This window comes from Pogoniulus pusillus, chromosome 21, assembly GCF_015220805.1.
Source record: "Pogoniulus pusillus isolate bPogPus1 chromosome 21, bPogPus1.pri, whole genome shotgun sequence".
Lineage (NCBI taxonomy): Eukaryota > Metazoa > Chordata > Aves > Piciformes > Lybiidae > Pogoniulus > Pogoniulus pusillus.
This window is the reverse complement of record NC_087284.1, coordinates 12,034,510-12,053,441: the sequence shown is the minus strand read 5'-3', so window position 1 is coordinate 12,053,441 and position 18,932 is coordinate 12,034,510. Positions and strand designations below refer to the sequence as shown.

Sequence of the window (18,932 nt, the reverse complement as noted above, 5' to 3'; positions counted from 1 at the left end):
CAGTTTTTATATCCTTTGTAGAGGGGAGGTTGACGGTATTATTTTGTTCTTTTGCTTTCTTCTCAGTGGAAGTCTTTGCAGTGACTCATTATTATCCAAGTGCTGTCATTCAATGACATTTTAAACTGATTTTTGTATGGAGGGGCAGCAAATTAAAGGTGGAGCATCTCTTAACACTGCATTAAAGTAGTTGTTGGAAAGGAACTTTGTAGATTGATTAAGCAAGATCTGTGCTAGGCAAAACGTGATTGGCCTGAGGACTGTATAAATAGAGTAAAATAGCTTAACATTATGTAACTCTGATCTTACAGGCTTATTAGAGAGCACAATATAATCAGCATTTTAGCGCTTACGCCTGTTAAAATCTGTCTTTGCTGTGAAACACTTGAGTCAGAAATGTTGCCTAGTTCTGCTGTGGTGGTGAGGTGTGAAGTATGGAAGAGGCATCAGTGGCATCTAGTGCCTTTGCTGACACTCCAATCTCAATCACTTCTCTTCCCCTCATCCTCCTGGCTCTGTTAGTGCAAGTACTACACATGGGCTTAGCACCATGATGGAAGGGAGAGCAAGAAAATGGGCAAAAGAAAATCTTGCATCAACTTACTTTTTAGCAATAGGTGATTACTGATAAGCTAGGATCCTTACAGTGTGTAATTCTTCTTGTAAAGTGATATTTTATATACTGACTAAAAGTTTTGGGACCTCTATACCTGTCTTTGTTTGAGCTAGAGCAGAACTCATTCTGGTCAGCAGTTTTACTTTACAGCTTAGTGTCTCCTCAAGAGAGACTACAACTAACAATGGTATTTAAAGTTACTACCAAGGGCTGGAGTGCAGAAAGGCTCTTGCTGACACTTGCTCCTGTGTAGACTAAGCTCACTGCTAAATCTTGTATACTACATTGGGAGTGCAGTATGCAAGAGGTCACACCTGCAGGGATAAGCAGGCAGGACAGGTGACCCTAAACTGACCAACAAAGGATACCATTCCATATGCCTCATTCTCAGTATAAGGCTGAGTGTCAAGCCTCTTCTTCATCGGCATGAGTCAAAAGAGAACTCTGATCACGATCCATAAGTTCCTGAATCCAGTTCCAGAACCTAGCTCCTGCATCCATTTCTCTTCTGCTGTTGAGTCCAGTTTGGGACTTGCCCAGTGCCTGCCTATAGCATTAATGGTGATGGGGATGCCATTGCCATCAGGGAATTGGATTCAATATTGGTTTGTATCTTATTTGTGTCTATTTAATTTTATTTGTATGACTATGTTTTTATATTTATATGGTTTTTTAATATGTATTTTATTTATATTAGTATGTTTTAGTTTTCCAACCCATCATTATCTCTCCCTTACTCCTTTGCTCATCTCCTTTTGATGTGGCCTCACCAAGGAAGGATAGAGGGGGAAAAGAGCCTCCCTTGACCTGCTGGGTGCACTCATCTTAATGCACCCCACAATATCACTGGCTGCTGTGGCCACAGAGGGGCATGTTGCTGGTTCACAGTGCATTTGTCCACCAGCACTTCTAGGTCCTCCACAGAGCTGCTCTCCAGCAGGTCAATCCCTAACCTGTACTGATACATCAGGCTATTCCTCCCCAGATGCTGGCCTCTACATTTGCCCTTGTTGAACTTCATGAAGTTCACTGTTGCCCAGCTCCCCAGCCTGGATAGGTCTCACTGAATTGTAGCACAGGCTTCTGGTGTGTCAGCTGCTCCTCACAGGTTTGTATCAACAGCTGCTTTGTTGGTCCTCTAATGTTAATGTTCAAAGTGCCATGGTTGTTACCTTATTGCAAGGGCCCTGCAACAGATGATAAATGCTGCCTTTGTTGTAAAACAGAAAGGGTGAATTGTGGGAATGCAGTGTAAGAAGGAATAATAGCAAGCAGTGTATAAGCATTTGACCTTCATTCCCACAGCTTCAGGATGCCTCCCGTGGGGGAGGAAAGATTGTAAGACAACTAGCTAAGAGGAAAACCAAGGTGTGATGTAAAAGACTGGGCTGTACTCACCTAGATTATGCTAATGTGTAGGTGTGTGTTCTATGCTCTATGTGTGCAGAGACAGTAATCGATGTCTCTGGTGGGATTCATATTGAATCGTGTGGAAACTGTTTTCTCGCACCCACAGAACCCTGTATCTGTTGTCAGGGCAACCTTTCCTCTTCACTCATTTGCTGAGGTTTAGCCACTTCAGGAAGGTGTAGGAGTTTAAGACCTAATGCTCTATTTTGGTTATAAGCAACAGAGAGGAACTTTTCTAGACATTCTTTTGAATATAGAATGAATGAGCAGGGCATTGTTTGTAAAAAGAATAATAATGAGATCTATACCATTCATTGGTTTGCTAAGAGGGATAAAACAACAGTGTATAAACAATTTCTCACATTTTGTTCCCTTTGCCTTCTGCCATCCACCTCCTCCACTGCTCAGTGCTTGCATATTCAGTGCGTAACTGAATACTAACCTTCCCTGAGCTGGCAACACGTGAGATCTTGCTGGTTTTCTCTTTCGGGGGGAGAGAAGAAGGTGGTGTTGGCCCCTTCTGAGCTTTCTTTGTCCAGGGGGGGAGGTTTGGATTTCTGTATTCTTTCTAAATTGCATATAACTACAAACACATGTAAATATATTTTGTATATATGCTTGTAAATTTAGCTTGCTGTGCAATACAGCTTCATCTTACTTCCCAGCCGTCTGAGCTGGTCTGGTAATTTTTATTGGGGGGGGGGGGGGGGGGGGGCAGAATTTCCTAAGGCACCACAGAAGGTTCCTCTGCCCTGAAGCCTCTGCCTCGGTGACTTCGCTGAAATGACAGCTACGCCAGGTTTAACCCTGCTGCTGTCACTCATGTCCATGATGAGTCACACTCCTCAGAGCTCACTCTTCCTGCTCTGAGGCAGGTGGGAGATGGAGGAATCCTTTCTCTCTGTGCTTTTGCCTTTGGTCTTTCACTATGGTTTAGCCAGGGTAGCAAGGCTCCACTGCCAAAATCCTCCACCCTCAACTCCACCTGAGTGACTTCTCTGGTGAATGGCTGGAGAGCAGCCCAGAGGAAAAGGACCTGGAGGTCTTGGTTGATGAAAAGCTCAGCATGAGCTGGCAGCGTTCATGTGCAGCCCAGACAGCCATCATGTGCTGGGCTGCATCAAGAGAAGAGTGGCCAGCAGGGCAAGGGAGGGGATGCTCCCCTTTACTCTGCTCTCATCAGACCCCACCTGGAGTACTGTGTGCAGTTCTGGAGCCCCCAACACAAGAAGGACATGGAACTGTTGGAGTGAGTCCAGAGGAGGGCCACAAAGATGATCAGAGGGCTGCAGAAGCTCTGCTATGAGAGTTGGAGGCATTGTAGTAGCCTTCCAGTATCTGAAGAGAACCTAAAGGAGGGCTGGGGAGGGACTGTTACAAGGTCTTGTACTGACAGGGTGAGGGGTAACGGGTTCAAACTGGAAGAGGGGAGATTTAAACCAGATGTTAGGAAGAAGTTCTTTACAGTGAGGGTGGTGAGACACAGGTTAGATGAGGCCTTGAGCAACCTGTTGTAGTGGGAGGTGTCCCTGCCTCTGGCAGGGGGGTGGAACTAGATGACCTTTGGGGTGCCTTCCAACCTAAACCGTCCTAGGATGCTATGGGGCGGCAGCTACTCGGGGTTTTAACCTGCCGCCGCTCCTGTCCCCGCCCGCGCCGAGCCTGAGCCGAAGCTTCCCGCCCTGAGCGCGCGGCGGCTGCCGGTGCCCGCTCCCTGTTTTCTCTCTGCTCCTTTGCTGCCGTTCCGGCCGCCCTAGAGCCTTCGCTCGGTAGCTTCGCTGAAATGGCGGCTACGCCGGGTTTTAACCTGCCACCCACGCCGAGTCCGGGCTGCCGGTTGCCACAGCTCATTCTTCCCGCTCTGGTTAGCAGGACGCAGAAGAATCTCTCTACGCTTTTGCCTTCGTCTTTTGCCACGGCTTAAGCCGTTTTAGGAAGGTTCCTCAGCCACGATCCCCTGCTGTGGAGCCCTTCACCGTAGTGACTCGGCTGAAACGGCAGGTCGGCTGGGTTCGAAAGTGCCGCCAGCACTCTCGTCCTTGGCCGGGTCGAGTCAGAGCTGCCGCTTGTCAGAGCTCGCTCGTCCCGCCCTGCGATAAGACGGGGAGCTGGAGGGACTCTCTCTTCACTTTCGTCTTCGGTCTTTCGCTGCTGTTCAGCTGCTTTAGCAAGGTTCTTCCGCTGGGGAGCCTTTGCCTCGGTGACTTCCTTGAAATGGCAGCTACGCCGAGTTTTAAGCTGCTGCCATTGCAGCTCTTGTCGCTGCCCAAGCTGAGGCAGAGCTGCTGCTTGCCGGAGCTTACCCTTACTGCTCTGAGAAGGGGTGGAGAAGATGGGGACGGCCTCTCTCTGGGCCTTTACTGTGCATCTGTGGTGATTGAAGCTTTTCTTGAAGAGCTCGCTCAAGACTGGAGGAAGGAATTTGCTGCGCTGTTGGATAAATGATCTCCCGAAAGCAGCAGCTTGCCCTGGAGTTTTTAAGGGCTGTGTGTAGGCATACATTGCTGTGCAACAGCACTTGCTTACCATACATCCTAGAAAGTGACAATGCTCTTTGCTTTCTGCTCTGGATGGATTAATCTCCCTTCCCAGGAAGGGTCTCTGTGCCTTAGACCATGGGTTATCTGTGGTAGATGGGGAACTTTTACCCCCCCAACACTTGGAATTCACCAGACTAACTCAGCTTGGAAGTAAGATGGAGCTATATTTACTGTATAGCATACATTTACAAGCATATATACACAATACTTACAAATAGGTGAAATTATGTTCAAGTTAGAAGTAACACAGAAATTCAGACTGCTTTCTGGACAAAGAAACTGCCCATATGGGCTCATAACCAACCCCCTTCTTTTCCTCCCACTCCCTTATCTCAGACAAGACAAACAAGCAGAAACTGGCAGAAAACCAACTAAACTCACATGTTAATTTGCTGAGATTAAAGGTGAGATATCAGAGCTGATAGGGGTTAGAATGAAGTAATTAGATCGAATGACACAGACCAGAGAGAGAAGCAAACAGGGCAATGTCCCAGAGCACTTTGTTTATGTTTTGACCTTTTATCCCTCTCAGCAATCCAGTGAATGATACAGACATCATTCTTATTTTCTTTTCACAGCCAATAATCTAATTTCTCTAATTAAAATATTCCAATTAGCCTCAAACCAGCCCAGACAACCCATGGAGAACACAGCCTGTAGAAGCCACGTCACAGCAGAGAGAGCACAAAGCAAAGATCCTGAGACCTGTGGGAATGGGAACAACTTTTTTTTTCCCAAGAGCTAAATAGGAACTGTCAAAATTGCAGAAACATTCTGAAGCTGAAAAATGGAACCCAACTTCCTCTCTACCCACGTGGAAAACCCATGGGACATCCTAAATGTCACCTCTGCTAAATGCACACTTCTGGCTAACCCTGGGTTCTTTCCCATTCAGAATCTTAACTATGGTGTCCCAATTGCTCACACCAGGACAGCACCAGACATGTACAGCCTGGTAAGGTGACAAACCACCCAGTTAGCAGAAATTTGAGCAAAAGTTTGGAGTGGGCTCAAAATGTTGCATGTTTGAGTGCCTCAGTTGTGCCTTAGTCTTTACAGGTACAACACTGAGACCTATAGCAATAACATACTGAGGCTCAATTGCAGCACTGAATTGAGGGGAGGAAAAGCATTCTTTTAGTCATCCATTTGATAGCTGTTGTGCCCTAAGCTGTTCTTTCAATTGACATGACAGTTTCAGGTAGCAAAATCTCTTTAATTTAGTACAAGTCTGTGGTATAGTATAAGAATATAAGTAATGTAACAGTAGTAGTACAGACTAATGTCTTACAGACTAGCAAAGGAGAATGTCAGAAGGATGGAAAATCTTTCAAGTGAAATGGTTTAGAAGAGAAATATCCATGTGCTGCCCCACTTTATCCCTCATTCTAAGAACACAGTAGATGGCTGCTCTTAATGCAGAGTGTATCCTCTAGCTCTGTGGCTGCTGCAGGCTTCAAAAGTGCACTTTTCTATGTCCCAGTTCTGTCAGTCATTGTGCTGCGAGCTGTTGGCACTCTGTCATCCCTGGATGAGGGTCAGTCTGTGCTGAAACTAATATGGCTTGAAGTATTACACAGTTATCCTTTTATGGTGTTAAAATTGCTGGCTTCTTGGTGTTACAGTCACGCCTTTGACTACACAGTTTAATCATGTGGAAAAATGGGAGGGGGGATAAAAAAGTCAGGAGAACCTCTGGGCAATCATAACAGCGGGAAAGTCTTTTTTTTTCCCTCCAGAATCCCCGCAAATAAAATTGGCAAAGTGTTGTGTTGATAATGGCACAGAGACTGTTTCTGCTTCCTTGAAATTCTTTCCTTCTGCTGGAGCAGATAAAAATGTTCATGGTTTTGTGCCACGTGCTCAGCTTAATGCAGTGAACAAGTGACTTTGGGTGATCCCTTTAATCTTCTTGTGCTTCTCTTGTGAACCTGTGAAATGGAGATATTGGTTTTTGTTAGTCCATCTTCTACTTTGCTGTCTTACACAGTGCGTGGCACATGATGTTCCCAGCTTCCAGAAGCAAGAATTGGTAGGTCTGACATTGATTTATTGTTAGTAGTTAATGCAGTCTTATTTTAATTTCATGCTCTTTTACAGAATACCTAATGAGACAAATTTTGGTGAGACAAGTGTTTATCTCCTTTCATTTCATTAAATGTTGACAGTTAAATTGTATTTTGAAATCTTGTCCTGCAAGTCCTGTAACGAAGTTGAATTGAGCTTTAGTACTAACACTTTGAATCATAGAATATCTTGAGTTGGAAGGCACCCACAAGGATCATTGAGTCCAATTTCTGACTCCTGACAGGGCAGCCTAAAAGCAAAACTGTGTATCTAAGAGTGTTGTACAAGTGCTTATTGCTGGGAGCTTTTTCCAGTACTTGACCATCTTCTGCAGTGAAGAGCACACTTCCTTGTCTCTTTTTTCCCTTTTTAAATGGTATTGTTTAGAATATTTTTCTTTATTTTTCTTTCCCTGAATTTCCTTTTCTTTCTGTGTTTTTTTGCCTCCATGTCTTTCCTTTTTAAAGAAAATCAGTCTTTCCTTTCCTTTCCTTTCCTTTCCTTTCCTTTCCTTTCCTTTCCTTTCCTTTCCTTTCCTTTCCTTTCCTTTCCTTTCCTTTCCTTTCCTTTCCTTTCCTTTCCTTTCCTTTCCTTTCCCTTTCCCTTTCCCTTTCCCTTTCCCTTTCCCTTTCCCTTTCCCTTTCCCTTTCCCTTTCCCTTTCCCTTTCCCTTTCCCTTTCCCTTTCCCTTTCCCTTTCCCTTTCCCTTTCCCTTTCCCTTTCCCTTTCCCTTTCCCTTTCCCTTTCCCTTTCCCTTTCCCTTTCCCTTTCCCTTTCCCTTTCCCTTTCCCTTTCCCTTTCCCTTTCCCTTTCCCTTTCCCTTTCCTTTTTCTTTCCTTTTTCTTTGTCTATTTGTCAGCTACTGGCTGCCTGTGGTGGAGTCGCGGAGGTGTTGGAGGCACTCTCCAGCGTGCACAGCCAGGAGAGGGCGGCAGTGCTGCTCCCATGCGCTGCAGTTAGGGGAGAGAGATGCCTTACTCCGAGAGGTGGAGGCAGGGACAGATAAAACAGCAAACTGTACTTAGCAGCTTCTAATTTTGGGTTTTCCTACTTGTAGTCAGCTGACCTGAAACACCAAATATGTTCCTTTGCTCACTCAGCCGAATACGAGGGTCTGCTTCGTTATTACCTTTTGTCGTTATTACCTGTGATTACTTTCGCACTGGCCTGAGGGATGAAAGGAAATGATGGTGAAGCAAAACTGCCCAATGCCAAACTAGCGCTGCTAAAGAACTGATAGCAATCACATGAAGAATGAAAACAAACCCTTCCTGCCAATCTTCCTACACACCCTGAAGAAAATCTCATCCTATCTATGTTGGAAGATCAGCCCAACCTTTCTCACCTGTTTGTTTGCCACAAGAAACGAAACCTGCAGGCTGTCAGGCTGGGTCAGGAGCAGAGGGAATTTAGCAGTCCATGCCTCCTTCTCTAAACACTGTTAAGGAACACATAGACGTTAGAATTTTGTAAGCTGTTGCAGTGTATACACAATAAGGAAGAGGATGCTAGGCATATTTATTTGGAGGTAATATACTCTTTGAGTCATGGGACAACAATAGGAAATGTCTGGGACCAAATCATCTGCTGTTACCTGAATGCAGCCTGTAGGTAGGAGAGTTACTTGATGCACTGAAATTCCTTCTTGCTTCTCTGTTCTGCAGTAAACCTGCACACAACTTCCTTTGGGAATGGGCCAAGTATCACTCTATTAGTATGCAGCACCACGGCAGCAAGGCAGGAAAATACACACCAGGTAGAAAACAGATGAAAAACAGCAGGAGCAAAGTAAATGCTTCTACATTCTGTATTGAAACTTCCTTTCACTGAAATTCCTGCTGCTCTGTTGGATTATGACAAAACTTAAAATATTCTGAGGTGAGAGTGAGGTTGTTCCACTTCCCAAGTTCTGTTATCAAAACAAAAATGAAGTATGAAGTCTAAACTAGGAGGTAGGGATTTTTTTTGTGTGTTTGTTTTTTTGTGATAGGGTAAGAACCCAAGAACCACAACAGTGGACACAGAATGACAACCCTAAAAATCCTCTGAAAGCATCCTAATACACAGAGCTGTGGCAATAATCTTTCTGGTTGTCTGGGTGGTTTCATATCTCTGGTGTTTAGCAGAGTGCTAGCTGGTGCACTCCACATTGCATTTATCCTACACCCAGCAACACCTCAGCTTCCAGACACTACCTCACTTGGCATCCCTGCAGCACTTACATCAGTTGAGCAGTTGTCATGAGCCTTTCTCCTCTATGTGCCATTGCTGTCTCATCCCTGCCAAATAACAATGGCTTTCTGTTCAATTTTGTTTTATAAAGACAATCTACATCCTCCTCACACCCGAGTGTGCTTCCAACACAAATGTTCATATATGTGCAAAGCAACAGACAGTACCAGAAATGGAACAGGAGTTTTATTTACACTTTTAATAGAATTTTGTTTGTTTATATATGTTTTTAGTTTTTATCACTGCATATAACATTTATTTCTGTGTATCCCATTCCTATACTGTCAATTAAGCAAATATTCCTGATAGTCCATAGTAAAAGGCTAAAATCTTCCTGAGACAGATGTGTCAGCAGCCTGCAATTATTTCTTTTTCTCTTAGCTGTCAGCCATCAGAATTCTCTTGGGAATGGTGTGTTGCATGGAGGCAGAAAACAGAAATTTTGTTCAGTGTGGTTGGTTTATAGAATATATCCCTCAGGGTCAGAACTTTCCCTAAGGGTGTACCTTGCATGTAGGTATTAACCATATAGTGTCACCTATAGACACTCAAATTGCTTTAGACAGCATTCTCTGTAACTGTAAAGCAAAAGACCTGCTAAAAGAGGGTATTAAAAGCATGCAGATCCTTCCTATCAACTGTAAACAGGGTGTGGTGCATGTGTTAAAAACACAGAAGGAAAGAAAAGAGTTTTTTTTTTCCAGTAACTGTACACTAGAGAAGAGGAGGCTTGGGGGAAGAAGGGTAAGAGAGGTCAGCCTACTATTAATTGCATGGTGTTTAGCTGGGTCACTGCAGTTGACCTCATTCAAATCTTTAATTGACATCTTGTTTTAAAATCCGAGGTGGTAACACCATGCAAGATTTGTGCTCGCTCAGAGTCATGCTGCATTCATTACTCTCTCATTCTTTATCAAGCATGTCTTTCACATGCAGCTGAACATTTAAATTCAGCTGTAGCATTGTCCAGAGGTAAAACGAATCTTGTATTGTCATGGCTTGCTGCCAGGTACTGCATTTCTACTTCATCCACAAAATGGGAAGATGCAGTTTCTATCGAATCTGAGGGGAAATAGGATTGGGCAACATCCTTGGGAGCAGGGGAAAAAAATAAAATACAGGTGTTAAGCTTGGAAAAAAAAAGAAGAGTGAAACGTCTGAAGTGCTGTGAGAATGTTGCTCTGGATGAAGGTTTCTGGAAAGATTATTTGAGCTGCTGACCAACCCACCTGAGTTCCTATCCTTTTGTCTTTAGGTTTCTGCTTTTCAAGACAGGCATCTGACTGACTGACAGTGAATCTATTGTAGATCTTGCAAAAAAAAAACCCCAAACTCTCAGAAATCCAAGTATTTTCTTACAGAGGACAGTGTAAGGAGAAGGTGTTTTTGTGTTAATTTCTTTTTAGGTTGCTCTGAAGTTTATGGAAAAAGAGAAAACTGAAACAACAAGCTTTCCTTTAGGTGCCTCTAGAGGCAGTACTGGCTCAGTTTAATCACATAGCTTAATCACCATGCCTGGGTAAGCTAATAGTCACTAATCTGCTCAAAATTGTTTTTTAAAGAAGATGCACTTATGGGATAAGGGAGTCTGAGGCACCCTGCGTTCAACTGCCTTGAGTGAAGATGTGCAAACTGGAGCACGCTGAGATCTCAAGGTCTCACAACGAATGTACTTTATCTACTCCCTCAAAACCAGTTTCCTAACCCCCCAGAGTTTCCTCTGCATGGCTTTGATTCATGAGCGAGACTGACAGGATAAGTCATCTGAAACTTTAGACTGAAGCTTCTGACTCAATGCATCTGCACCCACAGCAGAGCCAGGAAAGAGATCAGTGTGGCTGTTCACCCACACATAGAGACGTTGTCGAGTTGCTTTAAGGCATGTTGGCAGCTCTTGCAGGGATTGTGGGGCCAGATGAAAATGATGTAAGTGCCATCATGCACTGGTTACACCTTCTCCAGCCCCTCTGTCCTGTTAGGCATCAGCTGTGGTCTTTACTATGCCAGAGGAGCTCTCCCTTTTCTTTGTACAGCCTGTCTCCTGAAGAGGAATTTTACCAAAATTTAAACAATGTCATCTTCTTGGAGAGATATTCTCACAGCCTTTTCTGGAAAGTCAATGTTTTTTTGTCATCTTGTCTCCCAAAGAGCTGAGGTTCATATGGTGATGCAATGTCCTTCCAGTCATTCCCCTTTCTGCTAAAAGTCTTGAACTTTCCATGACCTTCAGATAAATTTCCCAGAGAGGTTAAAGTTCCATCAGCTTCAGTTCTTGAAGATTTTTGAAAGCCATTAGCTGAATAGAGGAGTAGAGGGAAAATTCAGCAGAGTCTGGTATCTGCTGACCACCCAAGAGTCATTCACACAGCCCCTGACCCATCACACTATGTGTAGTCTCCCGGTGGGAAGGTAGAGACAGAGAAAGGGCAGAACATTTTGGTGGGATCTGGAGCCGGACATGAATGCATAGCAAGGCATTATCTAAGGGGGCATGTGGCACACAAACAGGCTTTGTTAGTCCTGCTGCTGATGGAGAAGAAGCAAAAGGCTTTGGGGCTTATGACCACATTTATACCAAGAAAAATGATTTTACAGTGCTAGGATAGCATCTTCTGTTTTTCTGGTGTTAATGTTATCAAACCAGAGCAGGACGTAATGCTCCTAGGGGAGATAGAAGTACCAATGTGTTTCTGTGTACTGTGCAGACACATGGGATGGAAACCTCACCCTAGAGTTCAGATCTTTACTGACTGATTTTGAAATTGCTGGTAATCTATTTATCTCCAAATTGGAAAAACTGAAATACAATTTTGTGCTTGGGCAAGTTCCAGGAGACACCTTAGAATGTCCAAGCTGACAGAATTCATTGTGTGGGGGACAGGTAACTCCCAAACCATCACACCTTTGGAAAGGGAATCGCTGTGGTCATGATGTGTTGGGGGAAGATGCCTTTTTTGTGCAAGCCTTAACTTTCCTCTGGGGCAGTCTCAGAGGAGGGAATAATGCTGTACAGCATTTATTTACTGATGTTCATTTCTGCAGGTGTTTGTCTGGGATGCTTCAGACTGAGAAATTGGCAAAATGTTGAGATACTGAACCCTGGAGAGAGGGAATATTTCTGGCCTTGTGAAAGGAGAGTCCCAGCTGGGCACCAAAGGGAAAATGGTACAGCACATTAAGGTACATTTCCTTGCTCAATGAGAATTCTGCCGTTGTGTGTGTCAGACTTTAGTATTACAGGCTGCTTTGTCTTCCCTTAGCTACTGGAGGAGGCTGTGAGGCTGGAAACTTCATCACCACAGCTTAAAGGGATCTTCCCTGTTTTTGTAGTGTCAGCTACAAAATAGCTTAGCCCTTTCCCTTTTCCTTCTTGTTTTTGGCCTGTTACTTTCTTTCCTGTTAGGTTAGGTGATAAAAGGCTCATCCCGACACACACAGGTGGGGGAATCTGGAAGATATCCTGCCCTGACCTCTCCCAGGACTGTATCTGGAATGTCTCACAGACTGAGTTCCTGTCCAGGGGTGGGGGACTCATTCTGGAATGCAGGGGATGAGTGTCTTGGGATCATGCAAGACTTCATATATGAGGTTTTAGGGAGGAACTAAAGGTGAGGATGAGGAGGGATCAAAATTATCTGGGGAGGAACCACTGTGGTAAAATAGAGGAATAAGAGGATGGAAGGGAAAGGTTATGAGTAAGCAGAGGCTGAGCAGGGTGCTTGTCTACTCCTGACCCAGTACAGTGCATCTTGTCTGCTTGTTAAACTCTTCTTTCCTGGATGAGGGACTCCCTGTCAGAATGTGTCTGTATGTACAGGATGCCCATGCCAGCCATTGGAATGAGATCAGAGGTGTCCAGGCATGCATTATGCCAGCAACTGGAGCCGATCTGGGTGTGTGTGTCGTTGTGTGATAGGGAGCAAATATTGAGCTGAGCTAGCTGGCTGGAAGAGTTAGAGGGTACGTGGCCGAGGACTGAGGTACAGAAGTGAATGTTAAGTCTGAGCTGGGAGTGCATTATGTCCTTTGCATTGGAGACCTGGAGGCACTTATGACCCAAGGGATCCCAGCCAGCTAGGAGCTGGACCTCTGTGTGTGTATCTGCACAGGAGGTGGCTGGAGATGAGAGGATCCAGTGCTAGTTGATGGGCCTGCTGAATGTCTGGGCAGCTACTGGAGGGATCCATACAGCATTAATACATTTTTAATATATATACATATATGTAAAAAATACATATATTTCCCACTAGACCTTCACCCTGATCAAGCTGAAAGCGGAAGAGTATGAGCCTGTTTGTGCTGAAGGTGCTTGTGTAAATGCTGAGTGCTTCTGTATTGAACTGTGTGGCTGGCCAAACATACATAGGTGTCTTACAGGTTGAAACCGGGTGGTTGGAGCTGTATTGTCATTGCCTCTTCTGGGTTGCTAGAGCTGGCAACTCTGCTGACCCTGCTAGAGGGTACTTGCAGGATTCTGTGGCTCCTTGCTTCTGGAATTGGGGCAAAATGGCTGTGTCAGAGTTGTCCAAAGAGGCTGGGGTGTCTGCTTCTCTGCAGAGATTCAAAAACTGCCTGGATGCAGTCCTGTGCAGCTTGCTGTAGGTGACCCTGCTTTACCAGGGGGTTGGACAAGATGATATCCAGAGGTCACTTCTACCTCTCACCATTCTGTGATTTTATGATTCTGTGTCTCAGTTGTGTGGCAGGAGGGCTCAAAAATAAAGCCTGTGTCCTTTGCTCACCCAGAGCAGTGGCTAGAGTCCTCCTATTGCTCTGTACACCTAGATTCTTCATCTGTTTCCCAAACGATTTTCCTACTCACTGATCTGTGTACTTGCAATGTGTGTGAGCAGAGTGTACAGTTCCTGCCTAGGAAAGTGGTGGAGTCACCATCCCTGGAGGGATTTAGATGTATAGGTCTGGTGTTGAGTGATATGGTTTAGCATTAGGTTTATGGTTGAACTTGGTGATTTTAAAGGTCTCTTCCAATCAGAACTATTCTGTCACTCTGTGAATAGACACTTGTTCCCTCAGACAAAGTGTGAGCCCTAAAACCTTCCCAGGGCAGCAATATGTGGGGGATGGATGCATGCATGGATGGATGTCCGTCTGCTCCATGCCCGTTCTTGGAGTACCTCCATTCCCAATGTCAGCTTTGCCACCTCAGCCATCTCTGCTCAGGACAATTGATTTTTTGGTCCCTGCTCTGAACAAACCCAGTAGATCCAGCCCATCACAGGGAGGAGGTGCAGCTGACATCAAGCTGCTCTCACTAGAGCAATTTAGCTGAAATTAATAAAATGAATACAAAGCAATGAGTGGTGCTACCTTCCGGGAGCCTGCTGTTGCATGGCCTGTCTGTGGCTGGGATGTCCTCCACTTTATCTGGGAAAATAGTGCCTGGGAGTACGTTGCTCCTGCCAATGTGATCCAAATCGAAGTGCTGGTTAGGGGAGAGGAAGGGAAAGGTGGTAATGTAGGAGGAGGACAGTGGTTAGGTGAAATCACTCTTGTGGGCTGCAGTAAAGATCCTAGGGCACCTGGTTCTGAAGCAGTGTGAATGTCTTGCAGTGCTTTTGACAGTGAAGAGGCTGCTAAATGCTCCCAGCTTTTATCCCTTGTTACTTTGCCATCATTGTGAATACCTGTGCAGCTGAAGGTAGTCACACTTTGCATCTCTGAGGTGCTTTGTAACAGAAGATGGGGAAAAAAGCCCAGTGCAACCACTCAGCAGCCCGGTGAGATAGAGGAGTGTTCCACAGAAGTAGGAAGTGGCTGATGGCTGGCATGAGGCTTGGGCTGGCTGTCTCACACCCTCCAGGCTGATGACTACGGCTGCTGAAAGAAACTCACCCTGTGTTGAAACAGCAAGTGGATCTCAGCGACCACAAGCTTGTGACACGGTGCAGCTGGATTTCCTGACCTGCTTGTGGACCAGTTGTTGCCATCTCACAGAATCACAGAATGGTATGAGTTAAAAGACACCTTTGGAGATCGTCTGGTCTAACCACTCTGCTAAAGCAGGGTCACCTAGAGCAGGTTGCACAGGATCTCATCCTGGTGGTGTTTGAAAATCTCTGGAGGAGGAGACTCCACAATCTCTCTGGGCAGTCTGTTCCAGGGCTTGTCTCCACTAGTTGAAGTGCTTTTCCAGCGTTCCCCACAGGGAACACAACTGCAAAAGATTTCATAGAAACAGAAGTGGGGGAGGCAAAGGAGCAAGGGAATAAAACCATCTGACTGGCCAGTTCCGCTCTGCAGTGGAAAACTGCCCTGAAAAAGGAACCAGCTAAACCCAACCAGCTAAAGTAACAAAGTCCTACCTTATGACTGAACCTTTGCTTTTTAAATGTTTGCTGGGATGCTTGGCAGGGAGGGGAATAATGAGAGATGCTGGAGTTGCAGATGCCTGTCTCTCAGAGGAAGTCACTGATTTCTGCATTTTCCATGCAGCTTGTTTGTATTTTGCCTAATGTGACTGTATTATATATACAGGGATACAGACTATATTTTAAGGACACAGATCTCTGAGGAGAATTTTAAAAGCATTTACTTAATAAATCATTTCTGTTTCCCAAGTAAATCTCTGATCTAAAGCAAGGAGCCATACATATTTAAACTGGGAAGCTCTTTTTCTATGAATGATTAACACAGATTTCTAATGTATACGGTGTCGCTTCTCCTGCAACCTGCTTTGTAACCTGGAAGGGAGAATGCAGTGCTGTCTATTGAACTGTGTCAGAGACAAAAGAAATTTTAGAGGACAAATGAAGGATGCTCTTGGAAACCAGGGCTGTTAATTATTACACTGATCTGTATTGATCTCCCTCTTCTGCTTCTGAATTTAACTGAGATTCTGCAACCCTAGCCCAGGCAGACTACCATTAAAGAGTTTTTGTCTGCATTAACCCAGCAGTATTAAACCTTCTGTGGTCCTGATGTCCACCTTCTGAAACACCTTTCTTTTTCCACCAGAGGTGCTCACCTGGCAGATTTTCTGCCATTCCATATCCTGCCCTAGAATCACAGGACTTGGCACATCCAACTGGTCTACTAAAAAATGTCCAGCATTCGCTGAAAAAAAACCAAACCACCCATATGGCTTGCAGAGCATCGCTTAGTCTTTTTGTACTTCAGTGTTCCATTCTGCAGAATTGCTGGAAGTGGTGTAGCTCTGAGTTTCTCCACATTAATTGCAATGATATTTTTCAGTCTTTTTCTGCCAGCCAAGCTGCTGGCTTTTGGTCAGAAATCACATGTGTGCTAGAAAGAAGCAGGGAATTGCTGTCAGGTGGCTCTAGTCTCTTTTGCCGTGGAAGGGAGGGTGAGGTGCACAACATGGCACTTCTGCAGCTGGGGAGAGAAAAGGTATGAGATACACAAGGTATATGGAAGTGAGTGATAAATAGGAGCTTAAAATAAAACATAATAAAATCCAGGGGCCTCTGTTTATACAATGTTGGACTTGAGTGGAGCAGAAATTTTTGTCTACCCCTGGGCTCACTGCTGAGCTGAGAATGAGGTAGATTGCCCACCTTTCTGCACCTCAGGGTCCCTGCATGTGAACTAAGGACAAAGATGACAAACTCCTTTATAAAGTGCTTTGAGACTTGCTGAAGAAAAGCATCTCGTGTTCACAAAATAACCTTATTTGTTGTGATGTGGCCTCTCACACAGTCAGTATGTTAATAATTATTTCTGTGGAGTGAAAAGGCACTAATACAGATGTAATAAATGAGCAAAGGAGAAGCCACAGATAAATAAAGATCACCACAGCTCCCACTACCTAGGCTGAAAAAAAAAAAGAAGTTTTGGAGCACAGACTGTGCACAAGATGGACCAAAGACTGAGGGACATGTAGAGAGGCCATTCAACAGGGATGGCCAAGCCTTTCTGCCGATGAAGGAAGATCCATGTAGAGGGCTGTCATATTTCTCACTGGATGATTTTGGGTATAAAAATGCCCAGATGCTTGATGTAATGGCTCCTTGGTAGTCCTGAGGCTTCTGGAAAGCTGTGAGTGTTGTGTCTGTGTCATATAAATGTGTGCTGGGTACATACAGCACCACTACAAAGTATCAGACCCTCAGAATGGCTGTACAGTGATGCCATGCTCAGGCATGGGAAAGGCTGCGCTTACCAAGCACCCAGTGCATGCCTGCTCAGCCTCTGCTTTACAGGGAAGCCCCAAACTTTGAGCTCTGTCTCCCATGCAGAAACACCAACTAGCCTGCCAAAAGGCCTGGCAAAGTGATCTTGGTTAAAACTGGTTGGTTTGCATCAACATGCAACTGAGTAGTTTTAGACTGGACATCAGGAAACATTTTTTCAGGAGAGGAGTGGTCAAGCATTGGAATGGCTGCCCAGGGAGGTGGTTGAGTCACCAATCCTAGATGTGTTTAAAAGTCATTTGGATGTGGTGCTTGGGGATATTGGTTAGCGTGAACCTTGTAGAGTAGGGATGTCAGTTGGACTTGGTGATCCTGAGGATTTTTCCCAACCAGAATGTTTCTGTGATTCTGTGGTGGATGGCACCCTCTGGTCTCACTTCTTTGCAATAGAAGATTTGGTTTGTTTGCATTGTGTGAGCTGCCCACTAGAAAACCCACTTCTTTGGGCTTCACAGCCAAGGGAAGGTCTGCAGGATTTTGCTGCATGGCTAAATCTGTGCTGGGGCTTTGAGAGGCTTCTGGGCTTCATAAGCTTTTCCTCAGTTGGGAGGAGACCTGAAAAGCTGCTGGATCAGGGGCAAGGCCATGGCTGTGAGGACTCATGGTTATCTCTATGGAGACAACACTGCCCTTGCGCAGCACTTGTGCATCACAACCATGTCCCCTCTTTGCCTCTCAGGAGCCTCTGCTGTTGCAAAGAGCTGTTTTTTGAATGTGCAGTGTTATCTCCATTTCCTTTGTTGTTATCCACATGCAGGTGTTGAGGAGAGCTTGTGGCAAAGGAAGAGGAATGCTTTGGAGAGGGGAGGTTACCAAAAGAAGTCCAGCTTACTGATAGCAAACATTAAACTTGCCTCTTCCTAGAGGAATTGCAGGAAGTCCAGATTTGTTTGGAAGGGAGATTTCATGGGACTTATGTGATGGATGGTGTGAAAAGTTTCCAGGAAACAAGAAGATGGGGGAGGATGGAATACTTCTAACATTTTTCCATGACTGTTTGGGAAACTAGAAGAGCTACTTGTGGAACTGTGAAGCAACAGTGAATTCCTGGAGAAAGATGACATGCTGCAAAAACTTCTGTTTATGACAAAAAACATTTAGCCTGGAGAAGACTGAGGGGTATCTCCTTAATGATTATACATACTAAAGGGTGAGTGTCAGGAGGATGGAGCCAGGCTCTTCTCAGTGGTGTCCAGAGACAGGACAAGGAGCAATGGACATAAACTGGAACATAAGAAATTCCACGTAAACATAAGAAAAGCTGGAACAAGCTGTCCAGAGAGGTTTTGGAATCTGTGTCTCTTGAGGTATTCAGAACACACCTGGACATGTTCCTGGGTAATTTACTCTCCATGACCCTTCAGGGGTATTGGATTAGGTGATAGAATCACAGAATGAAATCATAGAGCGGTTTAGGTTGGAAGTGACCTCAAAGATCATCCCACCATAAGCAGGGTCACCTCCCACCAGAACAGGTCACTTAGGGCCTCATCTAACCTGGCCTTGAACACCTCCAGGGAGGGAACATCTACAACCTCCTTGCATTGCTTCAGCCCAGGGAACAAGATGCTACTTATTAAGGTGCTTGTTAATTGGTCCTCTTTTTTGTCTGACTCTTAGAGTAACTCCAGCATTATATGTCTTGCCCATGCTTTGTACTAAAGCAGCTCAGCCCAAACACAGCATAATCTCCATGGATAACCCCAGAATCTCCCTGCACCACTCACTGCAATTACATCTTCCAGGAATAGGAAGGACTGGCCATGAGCTCTGTGGCATTTCCAAGGGCAGCCCAGTCCTGCCAGGATGCTGCTGTGTGTGCAGATCACCAAATTTCCTCATCCCAGCTGTTGCCTCTGGTTTGTTGTTTCACTGTTTTTTTAAGTTGGATTTTTTG

At 45.0% G+C, this 18,932-nt stretch overlaps 1 long non-coding RNA gene across 1 annotated transcript; it reads left to right on the top strand.

The window, feature by feature from the left end:
- The first annotated feature begins 6,496 nt into the window (after positions 1–6,496).
- Positions 6,497–18,235, top strand: LOC135184822 (uncharacterized). Its single transcript, XR_010306202.1, has 3 exons — positions 6,497–6,598; positions 11,907–12,044; positions 17,793–18,235. It is a non-coding gene; the product is annotated as an uncharacterized LOC135184822 (long non-coding RNA).
- Positions 18,236–18,932: the final 697 nt, after the last annotated feature.